Consider the following 15519-nt stretch of genomic DNA (forward strand, 5'->3'; position numbering starts at 1 on the left):
GTGTACATATGCACAGTATAGTTTGACATCTCATAGAGAACACACAGATTGCTTAGTAGATCTAAAGAAAAATAGTTATGTTCAATATTTTCTTTATTAAAATGTATTTTACTCTTGCCATGGTATTATATCATTTCACCCCTTTAAAATTTATTTATTGTAATATTCAAAAACGTAATCCTTCATCTGTTAATAATTTGGTGGCTTTACACATATTATGACTGTCATATATTGAAACACTAAACTAGTATTTTTATGCAATTAAATATTTCCTAGGATAGAACTTGTCCCTTTTCCAAAGAGCTCGAAATCACAAGGATTTTCAAGTTATTTGCGTTTTTACGGTTTAGAATATATCAGTTGGAAGCCCATTCAAACACCGCTCATCTCTAATCTAGACTTTAGCTTGATTTTAAAGGGGGTCTTTCTAATGTTCAGACTGACCCTAAAGTCTTTTTTCTTCTAACACTGCCTGGCAAATAAATTCTTAAGGGGATATTATCAATTTAAGAACCATGCTTTAGTCTAGAATTTTTTCCAAGAGATTAAAGAGAAAATGTCTCCTTTCTTCTGCAAGTTTAATTTCTATATTTGACTGCAGTATGTGTGGTCAGTATGCCATGCTGTTAGGAAACAAAAGGTACAGAAATAGATAAAGGAGACCATAATACCTGAAAAGTTTTTGAGCTACTTTTTAAAGGAGATGTGAAGTTGGTGGGGCCCTTCAAGTGACAAATCGCGTATGGAACTCAAAGTCAAGTAAGTTGCTCCTGACTTGTGCAGAGCATCCTCAGCTCCCGCTGCACTCGGCTAGTGCGGCTCCTAAAATTCAAGTTTAAGGATTATTGTTCTGGAATTTCATCTGTTTTGCTGTAACCTCCATTGACCAAATTGCGCATAAGAAAAGACATATGCTACTGGCCTGATCTTGCAGTCTTCACATACGGAGCCCTGATCTGCTATAATATACAAGGTATTGCAAAGAAACCTTTATACCAGTTAACTTCTGAAATAAAGTTTAAAATTTAAACTTGGGCAGTATGCAAGGTGCATTTCTAGTATTTTACAATTGCGTCAAGGCTCCAAAGTACAAACATGGCTTATACCTGGGATGATTGGTCTGTGTCATGCAGGATATATAAAAAATATCAGCTGCCCTGCTCCCTCTGGCACTTTCAGGTAAAGACCTAAGTGGCACTGAATTTATGCTGAAAGTTTTCTCTAATTTGGAAAACAAGCCTTAAAAATTTAACCAGTGTTAACATGGCCCAGCTAATGTGAATTTTTGAGTTTTTTATCTGAATGAACAGTATCAGCCATTTATTAATGGGTTTACTGGTTGTGCGGCTGTGATTTAGGATCATTGCATACGTTCTCAAAACTTTACTACAAATAAGCCCAGTTCTAACAATGAAATGTAGCAGCATATTTGTTGCTATTTCTGAGTATTGTTTCTTCATTTGCCAAACGGTTTAGAAGACAAACTGGCATTCCAACAGCTCACCTGTTTTCTGTAGCTGCTTGATGATCAGCTACTTCACAGCCCCTGCTGTTGCATCTAGGACAAGTGTTTTGAAACACAGCTCCAGTACACGCGTAAACGTGTCAGCTCGTGCTAAAATGCCATTTCATTTCCAAGCCAAGCCAGCTGGCTTTGGACAGAAAGTTCTTTTCTGCTTGCGTAGGCAAACTTTATCACCTTCTCGTCCTTTTTCCCTTGCTGTCACATTACTGCAGAGGTGGTGGTGGTTGATAGAGTGAGAAGCAGTGTTCAAAATGTGTCCATGTTAGTCGAGATAATAATGCCTGGTCTTGCAGCCATGTGTTGAATCAGTCTGCCTGAAAAAGCATCTCACATAACCTTATCAAATGTCTTTCCTTTTATTATATGGAAGCAGAGAAAGATTAACTGAGATTAATTTGACGGTACTGAATAAAAATGGAAAAGGATCCAAAATTTTGGTGTCTGGTCCTGTGCTTCCTTGGCCAGTCATAATTTCATAGGGCCTAGATTGCTCCTGGGTTTGGAACTCTTATCGTTAGGATCAGTTTAGCAAATCCTGTTGTGTTCCCAGGTGGAAATGAGCAAACATCTTCTTAGCTCTCCCACAGGGTAGAGTAAGAAAACTCATGTGATTTGGGAGGAAAGATGGAAGTTTGGGATTGTTGGTTTTCTTCTATTGTTGGTCTTGTTGATTTGCCTTATTGTTCTTTTTTTTTTTTTTCCCCCCCTCCAATGCTTTTTAAGAAAGATGTAAGTTCATCTTTAAATTAGACTCTAAAACATAGCTTCTTCAATCATGTTTGCAATGTAACAACTCACCATTCACAATATAATACTGCTCTATGAAGTCAATGGACAAGTTCTTACTAATCCAAAGATTTGACCAGAAAATGGCACCATCTAAGCAAAAAGTAAAACATGCAATAGTTTCCTATTTAGATACCTGATTAGCTGGTAGTTTGAAGTAGTTTAAATGTTTTATCACACTTCACCCAAGCTAAACTGTCCTAAACTAGGTTAAAATTACTACTACAACAGAAGCCAGGTCTTGGATTTAACAAGCCTTAGCTATATGTTCCCCTCACGGGAAAAGAGGTCAGTCTACCTCAAACCACCTGGCATTTCATGCAGGTATGCATATGGAAAAGCTGACACAAAGACTTGTTATCCCCACACTAATTTTTGTCCATGTGTCCATATCCATAGTTAGAGTTGTTTGCGTAAAGCCAATTTCAAATGATATTTTCAGGGTCTGAATACATGAATGAGTGATCTCATTCATGTACTGACATGCTTGACAACTTACCATGCATCAACTGAGCCGTGGTAATTGACCATGTGTGTTTGCTCTTTGCCTGTGGCGATCTCAGATGGAAGCAACCAGTTTCGACTTTTCTTTTCCTTGCCCCTGAGGTTAAGCTGACACACTGAACCTCACATTTGCTGCAGGCTAGAGAAAGGCACGCTGCAGTTCCTGCCCCAGCTGAGGCGCGGTAACTCGTTACGTTGCTGGAACTGGACAGCATGCCTGAGCTGTTGGTTAAAATGGGATAATGAGGGCATAAATCAGGTGTTAGTTCAGTTCAGTGCAAGTCAATTAGGAACGGATTTAAGGTAAATTGACACAAATCACTCTTAGTCCAGAATAAAAGTGGCTACCCAGCGCTAGCTTAACTAAATCAAATAGAGCTTAATCTAACATAAATGGAAAGACTTTCAGCTAGCCATAAAAAGCCAAAAAAGTTATGCCCAGTGCTCTGCGTTGCCTAGGGCATGTGCGTTCACTTCATGCAACAAATACAATTTGACACATAAACAAAGAAAGTGAGCCAAATTCACAGCTATCTGTGCAGATAACGTAGGGAGAGGACCTGAGGCTGTGAATGCAGCAATACCTTCTTTGGCTCTCCTAGCAGATCTGGTATATTTTCTCATTTTTAATTGTAAACTGCTGAAGGTGAGAATGGGTAATTCTGCTTTGTCTCAGAAATCTGCATTCTGCCATCGTTTAATAACAGCTATGCAATAATGCTGACATGATCGCATTAAAAGTTGATCATGAACAAACAAAGCAGCTGAGTTTGTTTTCATTCCTTGAGCTTGATGAAAAGCATTAAGGAACAGAAAATGATAGAGATACTGAAAAGTAAATCTAGGTTTCATAAATTTTAATAATCCATATTGTTATTAGTAATTCAATCTAGCAAAATAATACCCAATGAATAAAAGGCAAGTAAAGCTTGATTTTCTCAAATGGCTTCACCCTTCATCTCTAGGAACTGTTACTGAAGTTAAGGATGCAGATTAGTCATCGAGTGACAATTTCTCAAATCCTTTACCAATGAGAGATTGACTCAAATGAAGGAATTTGGTCCACTAGTTTCCATTTCCTGGCTGAGTTAGCTCTTCTAAAAAATGCTTTTACAGAGAACGCCCGTGGGAAACTATTCTGAATTCTTTGTGTTGTGTGAGACTTGAGAAGACTCCGTTACGGATCAGTATCCCACTAGGGAGGCTACAAGATGCATATACACAATAAAATGAGAGTCTTGCCCATACAACATACCACATGGTCCTAGCAGCAGACTGTGCTTCAAACATATTCCTGTAAGGCTGCTGAGAACCAGTAAGGAGCCCTCCTTCCACAGCCTGTGGGAACAAACAGCCATTTCCCATGGTGGTTACTTGGCTCAGCTATCCAAGGTATGGACACAGCATAAGTCCCATAGCACAGAGGACAAACGAAGTGCCCTTTGCTGTGACATGAATTTTGTTCTGTGTTATTTTTTCCCCCCTCACTCCAAACACCACTGTATGCACACTGCACAGTTGCAGCAGGCCACACATTTTGAACCCAGGGGGGAACAAAATAGTATGCTATTATCTGGATAATTGAGTGTTGGAAAGAAAGTTGCCTCCAGCACTTTGTCCAGATTAAAATCTCATCAGTACCGTTATCTGGGAAGTATCTGCGGTGACACATGCGTGCTCTGCATCTCAGTCAGCAATCTGGTCTATAGCATTTGCAGAAGCTTTAGCAGTTTAATGACTCTTATAAGCCCTCCACTTATTCAAAAGCTAAAATGCTACCCTGTGTGGGACTGAAACTTCTGAAAGAGCAGATTGAAGTACTCCATGTAAATTGAGCAATTTCTGTTAACACGTGTCGACTAAGCCAGGGCTGCCAATCAGCCAAGCTGCTGCTCTGTTGCAACAAACATCTGAGGTATTGGAGCTTGAACTTAATCAATGTTATTTTATCATGCAGAGCTAAGCCATCAACTGCTGCTCTCACAAACATGGCTTTCAACTACCCCTTCACCAGAGCATAACATTTCTTCTAAAAAAGCAGGTATGTACTTAGCTCTAATATTAGCTTTTAAGAAATCCACTATTACAATTGTTGTTTTTTCAGCCTCTAGTACCAAATTATACACACAAGCAACCTGTTTGGGGAACTGCTGAAGGAAGAAAACGCAAACCATTGCTGTTGTTAAGTCAAGATCAAGCACCCGTGTTTGTATCAACATACAGTAACCAAGAGCGTAGAACCTGTAGCTTTTTCCTGTCATCATGGTAGTCATCCGAACAGTTGCTTCAGAGGATTATCATCTAAGAAGTAGTTTAATGTAAGAGTAACAATTTTTAACGTGTCTACTACAAGAGTCAGAACTGAGGGATGTAGCAGGAACACCAACCAACACAAGCAAGCAAAGCCAACAAGTCAGTTCCCCAGCACCATTTGTACACCCTACCGCAAGTCATTTCTTTTCTCTGGTACATATTTTTGCTTCTCCATCATCAAGAGTGAAATTATCATTCAGTTACATTGCTGTAAATTTGGACCAGCTCCACTGACTGCTGATATTCATTGCCTCCAAAAGCCCTGGGGATGCATGTTGTACTGCATGCTCTGTGTGGCTCCTCCTAAACAATGTGGAGCTGATCCCTTTCTTCATGCCAGCTTGCTTGTGAGCCATGCGATGGTGTCACGGTTCCAACTTCCTTCTGTGTCCTGAAGATTTTGGCTTGGGTCTTCCCTATTTGCCGTGAGAAGGTTCCAAAATTAGAAACACATTTACTCCTGGTGCCTCCTCTTCACATTGCCGCATTTATTCTTTCTTTGAATGCTTTCCTCTCGGCACGAGGCTGGGAGTATAGGTGTCCTGGACTCACAAAACAATTTATGTGCTGTCCCAAAGATTTGCACCGATTTGAGCTGGTCTCCTCTGATCTGACTTCACAGCCTGTGTAGCTTTAGGTGCATCCAATGATTCCCTTTTTTCCTTCATTGTTTTGGTTCATTAGTTTTAGTGCTGCTGACAAAAACTGTGCATTTCAAAAGGCATCTTTCCTGTGGGCTCTGTTTACTCGTTAATGTGGCTAAGTGTCATCTGAAGGCCTGGGTGACAGCTTGCTCTGCTTTGGATTGTGGCATTCCCATATATGATTTATTGTGTCTGAAGGAAAACACACATCTGTAGGAAAGTGAAGAAGAGCCACAGGAAAGGGGGAGCCGTAAGAGGTCTGGCTGTGAGGGGGACTGTGGAACTTGACATTTAGGTTCCTGCACAAGATGTAATTTCCAGCTGAATAGCTCAGGCACTTACACAACTTCACTTTGGCCCCAGCTGTGCACTAAGTGCTACCGACATCTATCTTAAAAGCTGCTCGCAGCAACCTGACTTGATGCAGTTGTTTTGTTTTCACTAAAAGACAGGCGAAAAAGTTGCTTTAGTGAAGTAGTCCACATGAACAGGGCTGGAATATTTTGTCCAGGCCACTCAGAAGGGAACCAACGTAGCTGGGAAAATGGCAGATGATTCTGACAGCTTGCAAATAAAAGTTTTGCTGGAAACATTGCACATTGAGCTGGTGCCCGTGTGGCTTCTGGTACTGAATTATTGGTACAATCCCAGTTCTTTCCAATGAATCACATTTTCCTCAGTTCAGGATTAATCAACGTGTCACTGAGATGTATTCTCAGACAATAAGCACTATGATATGGATGTCAAACTATTTTAGGTCACACTGCCGTCTATTTTTAGCTTATCTATTCCACTATAGGACTAATGCCTCAAATTCAGAAAAGGCAAGTGTTAAAAGATAGGAAAAAAATCCTAACTCCACAGAGGGTCAGTGAAAGTTATGTCCTTGACCATAACAAGGCCAGGATTGCACCTGATGGGTCTGTTTCAATTAAAGCTTCCTGTTCAAAGTGTCATTCTGTCCCCAGGAGCTGAGACATTTATTCAAATTCCTGCTTTTACAGTGCTTTAGTGTTCCATAAATACTGCCGATGGGGGAACATAAGAGCAGGAGAGGGAGGCTACTTGCTTCGCGTGAAAGATAAAACAGGTCCCCGGTTCACTGCACCAGGCTACTGCCTAGTACACATTCTGCTGCATTCCTAGTTTTTTCCATGGATCCATAATACCTTTGTGTTGTTCTAAGGTAAGCAAGACCAAACTATGTGCATGTACACAATATATAAGCGTAGCTGCATTCTTGTATTATACGCAGCATGTGCACATAAATGTGTACACAGAGTGCTTCCTTCTTTAACATTAAACGATAATACATGGTGAAACCTCTTAAGTGAAGCAGTCTTCAAAATGAAAATCATGAGAAATATTAGGAGGAAAAAAAAACATATCCATCCAAAATGGAGGCAGCCTTCCTTCTTACTTAAAAGTTGGACTACACAAACGCATACATGTTTGTGTATTCCCTTAGGGCTCCGGATTCAGTGTGGATCACCAGGTGTCACATTCAGCTCCTGCAGAAATTCAGAGACAGTGAAGACTGAATTCAAATAACAAGCCCATAAAGACTCGCTGCCATCCAAAACAGAAGAGAAACGCTGGGTATGCCTGCCACAGGGATAGCCAACTGGAGGCCCACACAATCTGGATGAAGCCCACAGAGCAGTTTTCTTTGGCCACTGAGAAGCTGGCTGGCTCTCAGGCTAACCATGTGGTGTTGCTCTTTGTGCTTGGGGCAGGAGGCACAATAAGTTGTGTCTGCCTGAACTTCATGTGGTCAGCTAACTCACCAGAGCATCGGGGCTAGGCTAATAAAAATGACTTTCCATCTGCTATGCACGTTGGCTATCCTTCTCTACATGTTTTTCTGTATAGAAATGAAAATTTGCTTTACCCATGGCCTGAGCTGGCCACAGCCCTCAGCCCGAGCTAATATCCTGCCTCTCAGCACGCCACAGTAATTTGGGCATGTAGCACACAAACTGCAGCTACATGGCTTCTGGTTCTCTTGGACGACAGCCAGAGTAAGCTCGTATCTGCCTTGAAAAGTCCATGTAGACATCGTTTATGTAGCTGGTAGTCAGAAGACCTACGACAGGAGTGGAAAAATACTGCTCCTGCACTGTGGAACAGGAGCGTAGCTTGTGCTTTACCTCTCAGTATCTTTTCCAAGTCCTGGGTATGTTTAATTCTGACCAAGATTGCAGACTGACTTGTCAAGGCCTAAAAGTCAGCAAGATCTGCCTTGACCAGTGAATGGCAAACACACAAATGCCCACGCTGCCGATCACAAAGAACCTGCTTGCTTGAGACTTGATCACTCTTGAAACTATGCCTTCTTCCTCATTATTAGTTTGCTAATCTGCAAGCCATTATTCCTCTTTAAACTGCCCCATTGATTTAGTAGCATCTTTAAAAAGAACATTAAAATTATTCTTCTTCTGCAGCACTGCTCTGGTTCATTAATTACTTCACATTACCAATATAAAACTTGTAAAGTGAAAGAAAATTGCAGCTCTGACTCGCAACTGCAATCACACTTTGTGATCCCCGAGTTGGGGACTGGCTGTACTCCGCAGTTACAGCCCCTGCCCTCAGTGCTCACTGCACAAACCCCAACAGTCATGGCTGCTTTGCAACTAACTGGAATGCCACATTGTGTATTAGGGCTTTTTTACACTTATCCCGTAAGATATCTCTTTCAAACTGTATAACCTGAGTGTGAATTAGCTTTTAGGGTCATTCTGGATTCTTTTTAGAAGTTTTCTTCCTCTGTCAGAGGAGGAAAAACCATGTGGCCCTCCAGTCTCTTCCTCCACCCAGGCTGAACTGCTACCCTGTATATACAGGTAATGAGAGGTTACATTTTCTTTTCGAAATCTGCAGATACTGCAGAATAAATGATGGCTCTCCTTATCCTGCCATACATTATGAGCTGGACGGGAGCTAACAAACGTCTGCAGAGCACTACACCCCCATTGATTGCACTCAACCTGAATTCACGGTGAAGGTCTAACTGGCAGCTCTCCCAGGTGGCACGCTGCAAAGGCTGGCTCCGACAATTTTGCCTCCCCTTGGGAGCAGCAGTGCTGAGAGCACCCAGGACTCAAACCTGCTGAGGAGGGAATGTTAACAGGCATCCAAGACTTTGTTTCATACCGCGGCTGATCTGCTGCTCCGCATCCTGCCCGTGCTCCAGGGGATCCTCTCCTCCAGCTCTGCAGGGAGCCTCTGCAGAAACACCAAGCATTTGCACTGCACCTGCCCACGCTCACCTCTGCCTCTCACTGCTGCTTTCTGTGGTCTCTAGCTTCTATCCTCTTACATCTCACTCTCTAACGGGGGAGCCTGCAGAGTAAAGTTGATTATCAATTCGCTGCTCCTCAGCCTTAGCAGAAAGGGAACAGCAGCGATGATCTTCCCTGTGAGTCAGTGCTTCTTGCTGGAGGATGCGTGACTCACCAGTCCCCACACGGGCTCCCTCCCTCCCCCATCCCTGTGCCTCACCTCCAGCCTCTCCTGCTCCAAGCCCTCCTTTAAGAACACTGTTGTGCAGTACTCCCTCCTGCCTTTACCTTCTTCACTATAACAAGCTTGGGGGCAGAGAAAACTTCACAGTTTTCCTGTTTTCACATCAGGGAAAAAAAATGTTTTCCACTTTGACCACTCAGGTATGTCTGCCGGCCCCTCTGGACACACACACAAGCTGTGGAGCCACAAACCTGCCTGCAAAGTGACTTTCAAGTGAGACCTATTAGAAACAGCAATTCCCTGCTTTAATGCATTCGTTCTGGGCCACAGGTAAGATCCTCATGTTGTTCAGCTCTCCCTCCTGCTGCTGAGTTTTCTCAGGGGTGTTTCTGTTAAGAACCTACTCAAGTAAGCATTTACAGACCTGGATTAAGGAAAAGCAGTAACTGCTGATTGAAACAAGAGAAGAATCAATGAGCCAAGTGTTGGAAATCAAGGCACAGAGTGCTTTTTCCCCCTATCAGTTCCAGTGCAGTAGTGCTCACTTTTTGCCTCCTGACTTTTACAGAGGCCTGGGTATTCTCCTCTTACCCCACTGGGCTGATTTTCTTCCCAGAAACAAAGCGCTGTTTGCTCTGGACCACACCAGGAAGCAGTCAAAGTGCAAAACCAGTGCCTGAATTTTGTGCCATAAGGAAGGACAACCGGCTGTAATGAAGAAATGGTGACAGAAGAAGAGAGCAGCCTTACAAAGGGAGTGAGGAGTCATTTATTTACCTTTGGGGAACCTACAGACAATAACAGGAAACAACTTTTGGAAATAGAGGCTTTTGGATTAGAGTTGAGTGCTAGGGTGGCAACACAAGCATGTAGAACATGGACTCCAGCCCAAGCAGGGTATGATTTGCAGCCACCAGCAGCCTCATTTAAATCTGTTGGGTGGGAGAAGAGCCTTCGCCCTTTGTGGTGGGGTCCTCAGTGGATGAGCTCCTCTGGAAACAGATCCAGCCAGAGCCCAAGCACCGCCCGTAGGTGTGACGGCAACGCAGCCACGAGCTGCAACACTCACCCCACAAGGCAGGTGATCCCTCCACAGGGAGGGACTTGCCCTGCCTCAGCCCACACTGTTTTCTGAAGAAAAGAGGCAGCTCAGCAGCCAGAGCTCTGTGAAATGTGGTATTTTTCACTAGCAATAATCACATGTTGCCATTATAAAGAGCAAAACCTGACACCAGGCAGCCAGGCCGGATTTCTCCAGAAAATCGTGAGAAAACAGCTAAGAAACAAAACCCCAGCACATCTGTGTGATTGAGGTGAGACTTCCCAACTGGCTGCTTGTGCCAGTTCCAACATGTACCCCAGCATCAGACAGGACAGACCCTGCTGGTGCAGGACAGAAGCCCCAGTATCAGCTCATCTGACTCCAGAGCTGGACAGTGGCTGAGGCATCTGCTGGATAAAGGGATTCAAAGCCAACTCATCAGCTTTCAGAACGGTCCCTGCCCAGTGGAAATGCCAAAGCAGCAGTGATTCTGCTTGCTTCTCTCCTGCAGTGAAACCTTTTGCCTGGAGCAGATCGGGATTAGCTAGTTACAGGGCATGTGCATGACACATCTTTGCCATGTTTGAGCGAACAGAGTGCACACTCCTTAGGGCAGTCCCTGCCTCTCCCTCAATCTTGTACAACACCAGAGACGCGAAATAAGGCACGGTATAAATAGCAGCTCTGTCTCCCTCCTGTTCTAAAATGCAAGCAATTTAAAATACTAGTCTTTCTTACAGGGAGGAGCAGAAAGCCAGCATTTTGAAGCCACTTTCTTCTCCCTTGTTAACATTAAGCCCAGCCTTCTGCTCATAAATAATTCATATGGCCTCTTTTTCCTCAATTACATGGTAGTGTCAGATTCCACACTCTGCCTTCCCAGAGTGACTTTCTGGCTCTTCTGGAGACAGCAAGGCTCACTTGGATGTCTGCAAGAGCCACAAACTCATTAGACTCAAGGAGTAGTCTTTCCATACACCAGCTAAAAGATACAGGACACCTTTGTCTTAGAGTTTGAGTAATTATCCCTTTTCTGAACTGAAAGGCTGAGTGACAACATGTTTACAGTAAATCAGTTTTGCTTTAACCCAGTATTTGTGGTGCAAGTTCTAAATATACTGAAGGATGCAAAGATGAGCTGGGTAAGAGGAATGCATAGCTCACGAGCTAGAGGGCACAGAGAGCTGAAAAAAAAAGAGGCATTAAGACAATGCTCCTGGGGGCCTAGGAGAGAGACAGAAATCACAGGGAATTCAGTTTGTCAGGTGAAAAACAGATGTGCAAACAAAAGCAAACAACCCCGCTCCCTCTCCTGGCCACCATCTTTTTTGATTAATTTCAACTTAACTTGTTGAGATTAGAAGCCAAGATTTCTGCTCTGCTATCAACAGCTTGCTGTCTGTACATCGCAACTCATTACAGAGAGGCTGTCTGCATTTGTGCCTTAAACTAGTCAGCCAGAAAACATTAGACATGTATTGCATGCTATAGATTGACAACACTTAAAACCTAGATGGCCAAGCTACTGATATAATTTCCATACTCATTAACCATGACATCTCCAACTCTCCCCCACAGCATTCTGTCAAATTCAGCAGGCCCAAGAACCTGTCTGAGCTGCCAGAAATCATTTCATTACTCCACGGATTGGCATCGCCTGAATATACTCTCACCCCTCAGAGCACAAGTTTATAGAAATCTCTTTCCAGTTGCCCAGCTGTGCATCTTGCCTTCCCTGCACACACACACGGTCTATTAGCTGTCCGCTCTGCCCGCCTCGCTGGCAGGCTGCCTGTTCACAAGCTGCTCCAACAATCGCCCTTGAGCAGAAGCCAACGCCAAGTCTCCTCTCAGGAGTTCATGCTCCGTGCGAGCACTAACGTGATTGCACTGGATGGCTTCACCCCGCGTGCTGCTGACAATGACCCCCTACAGACCCCAGGTTTGCTGATGGCAATGAGCTCCTGAGTACGTTTCAAGCTCATTTTTGCCAGGTTGTATTGTCAAAGCCCTCTCACAGATTAATAATCTGTCAATAGCAGTCAGGCTGCAATGCAGTGTGACACAGGAATTTGGGACTTCTGTAGTTCTTGGTATAAAAGACTATTTCAGATACACTGGAGAACAAGCACAGCCACGTTGACAGAGGCAGAAGCTGGGTGCTGGGCTGGGACAGGAGACCTTATGTGGGAATTTTGAAAAGGAAGAAGTTTGACTGGTGGGTATTAAAAAGGTGAGCAGTGGCATTTCCAGATATCTTCTCTTAGAAGCAAAGCAAATTCACCTGCTGGCAAATTGCGTCTGTGAATGAGAAACAGTTTACCAGACTCTTCCTGGCAGTGAGGGTGAACGCCAAAACGTCAGAGGGTGGGTCACCTCAGCACTTCATGACTCAAGTGCGATTTGCTTTGTAAAAAGAAGATAAAGACAAAAACAAAAGACTGACTGAGAAACAAAGAAAAGGGAGAAAAGCAACTCCGTAGCTCCGGGTTAGGGTATTCACCTGTAAAAGGGCACAGTTCAATTCTGGCCCTGACAGAGCCAATGTATGATTATCGCTACAAACTGCAGGAGCATCAACAGGAGATAAAAAAAAAAAACAAAAAGTCTTTTCACCCACCTTGTAACCCTCAGAAGAACCAATGGTGTCAGCCTGCGCAGTCAGCATCGCCACAAGACACACGCCACGCTATCAGGATGCCTGAGGTGAAGCTCTCACTGGTGCTGCATTGCCTCACAAGGCATGTTCCCTGGCACAAGAGGAGCAATGTATTAGTGGCACACATCACGTACCATTGATAACTTCTGGCCATCCCCCACATACACGCTCATCATGGGTCAAATTACTTTTGCCAGTGTCGGCGCACTGTGCTATGTTCAACGGGAACTAGTAAAAAGATGCTTCGCTTTCCACTCTTCCAGGCGTAACATGTAAACACACGTGCATCTTAAAAATTTTGCTTAAAATATGAGAACACTTCACATGCTTCAGACTGAAGCTGCTCAAAGGAACTAAGAAGAAATCTTTCTGAAGGACTCAGAACCCAGTCAGGAACAATGGGGCTTAGATTTAAAACACAACCCAGAACTGAGTTCTTGCAGTTCATGGAAAATGTGAGTGCTGGGCTGGTGCATTTTTTTATTCGCTATTATTATCTCCCATAGACATTCATCCTGATCTTAACATCTTTATTGTCCACATAGAGCAAGCTTCCTCTCTAACAGAAATGAATGTTCCAGTAAATTTCCTTACACACACACACAAAAATCCAACAAAAAAGACAAAAAAGACTCCTTTATAACTTTTTTTTTTTTAATATACACTTCATGTTGTGATTCAAAGTGCTCTTTGTTTCAGTAAGTATAAATACTGAATTTTACCAAAAAAAAAAAAAGCAGAAGTGAGAAGGAAAACTTATGTGATACACAGGTTAAATAAAAATTGCAGTCCTAGCTCCAGACCAATTGCACCGAGAGGCAAATGCTAGGTAAAGTCAGGGCTGTTATTTTGCCTCTAGGACAACAGTTCTTTGTCCTGAATGCCACAGTCAATACCTATAAATGTTCCACAAGTTGTCATAAATTTCTGAAAAACCTCTCTGCTGCGGACACAAACACGAGACCTTCTGCTTTAAAATTATAGCAGAGTTAAGTTAGAAGCTACAATTTACTTCTTAGAAACAGTGAGACAACCGTTTTACACGCTATTCGTCTGATGTAAAAGATCTGTTTGCTTGCATTGGTCTGAAACCCTTTTAGCTGACCTCATCAGCAATGAGGACAGAGAAAGCAGCGTTATCTTAAAATTGTCCACATGGCACCCTGTGAAAGAAAAGTTAGGTCTTCTCCCTGGAAAAGCACAATGGCCAGATCACGGGTCAGGTTCAAGGCTATTGCCCCTGCCTGAGCAGTGAGCGTGGGCACCTCCAAGCCTTCCATCCCTCATCTTTAAACAAGGCTTAATAAATAAATCAGCCCTCCTGCAAAAATATTTTGTGACCTCCGGTGAGCGATGCAGTATAAATCCACATGAACATTTCCTTTTATTATCAGTAAATACTCTTGGATTGGTTGAAATTGTTCCTGCCACTGATATCACTGATCTCTGAAGAGATAAACACGAGCTGATTGATGACTTGTCTGCAGGATCTATTTCAACCACCCCCAGGCAGGATATTTTCCATGTGGGTAATAATAAATCTTACTATTGAATGTCATCAAATGAAGGCAAATTACGGTAAAAATAGGCACAGTTATGTATTTCTTATTATGTAATACTAAAGAAGATTCTTCAAAGATGAGGGGAGCTTTCATTTGCATGTCCAATTTTTTGTAATGTAATTCTTTTGCCTACTTTTAATTTATCTTTTCCTTTAACAGCCTTATACAGTCAAGTAATATAAAGAGGCTCTGTCTCCTCAGAATAGACCGTCCCGCCGTCAGGTCTGGAAGGTAAGTTTGTTATTACGACGGAGATTGAATAACGTCCATTCTCAACAGCTACCTGGGCTGCCTTGGAGTAGCACTCAATGGGATATTTTGAGGTACCACTAATGCTATTTTATACATTTTATTTGCAAAGGAAGCAAACGGCATCCTTTCTTGTCACTTAACAGAAAAGCTTTGAAGAGGGAGCTGCCACTCACTCTTACTGCTCCCAATTTCTTTCTAAAAATGATTGTAGCGTGCCAGGGAAAAGTTCTACCTTCATAATGAGAACAGCACTGAGAAATGCTCGTGCCACGTTATTTGTGCCAAGCTCAGAACTAAAGATCTAAGGATCTAAGAAACTTTCTAGGACCTGTTAGATACAATAAAGCTAAGGCTTTGTACCAGGGTGGCTGTGCTGCTGAAGGAAAACGTGCAAACCCAAATCTTACATTAAAGACGTAAGCATGAGAAAGAGAGCTGTGAAAGAAGATTACAAGTGGTCCACTTACCTCCTGTATTTCACCATTGTGATATCTGCACAGAATCAAAAATCTTTGTCCCCAGAAGCAATGAACCTGTCAAAGAATACATAGAGACAGAAACCACTCCATTCTGAGAGTAACTTGTGCAGGGCAAAGATGGTGAGCTAGAAAATAAAAAGGGATTAGAACAGGTATGGGAGAGCTACATAACTTGCAGGGAACTTCTCCGCTCCCTTGGGGACCTGAGAAGCTGTTGGACATGGCCAGTAGGACAAGTAGGTAATTTTTAGAAAGAGTGGGAAAAGCCAGGAAGAAGTTTAAAGG

This window comes from Aythya ferina, assembly GCF_964211825.1.
Source record: "Aythya ferina genome assembly, chromosome: 11".
Classification (NCBI taxonomy): domain Eukaryota; kingdom Metazoa; phylum Chordata; class Aves; order Anseriformes; family Anatidae; genus Aythya; species Aythya ferina.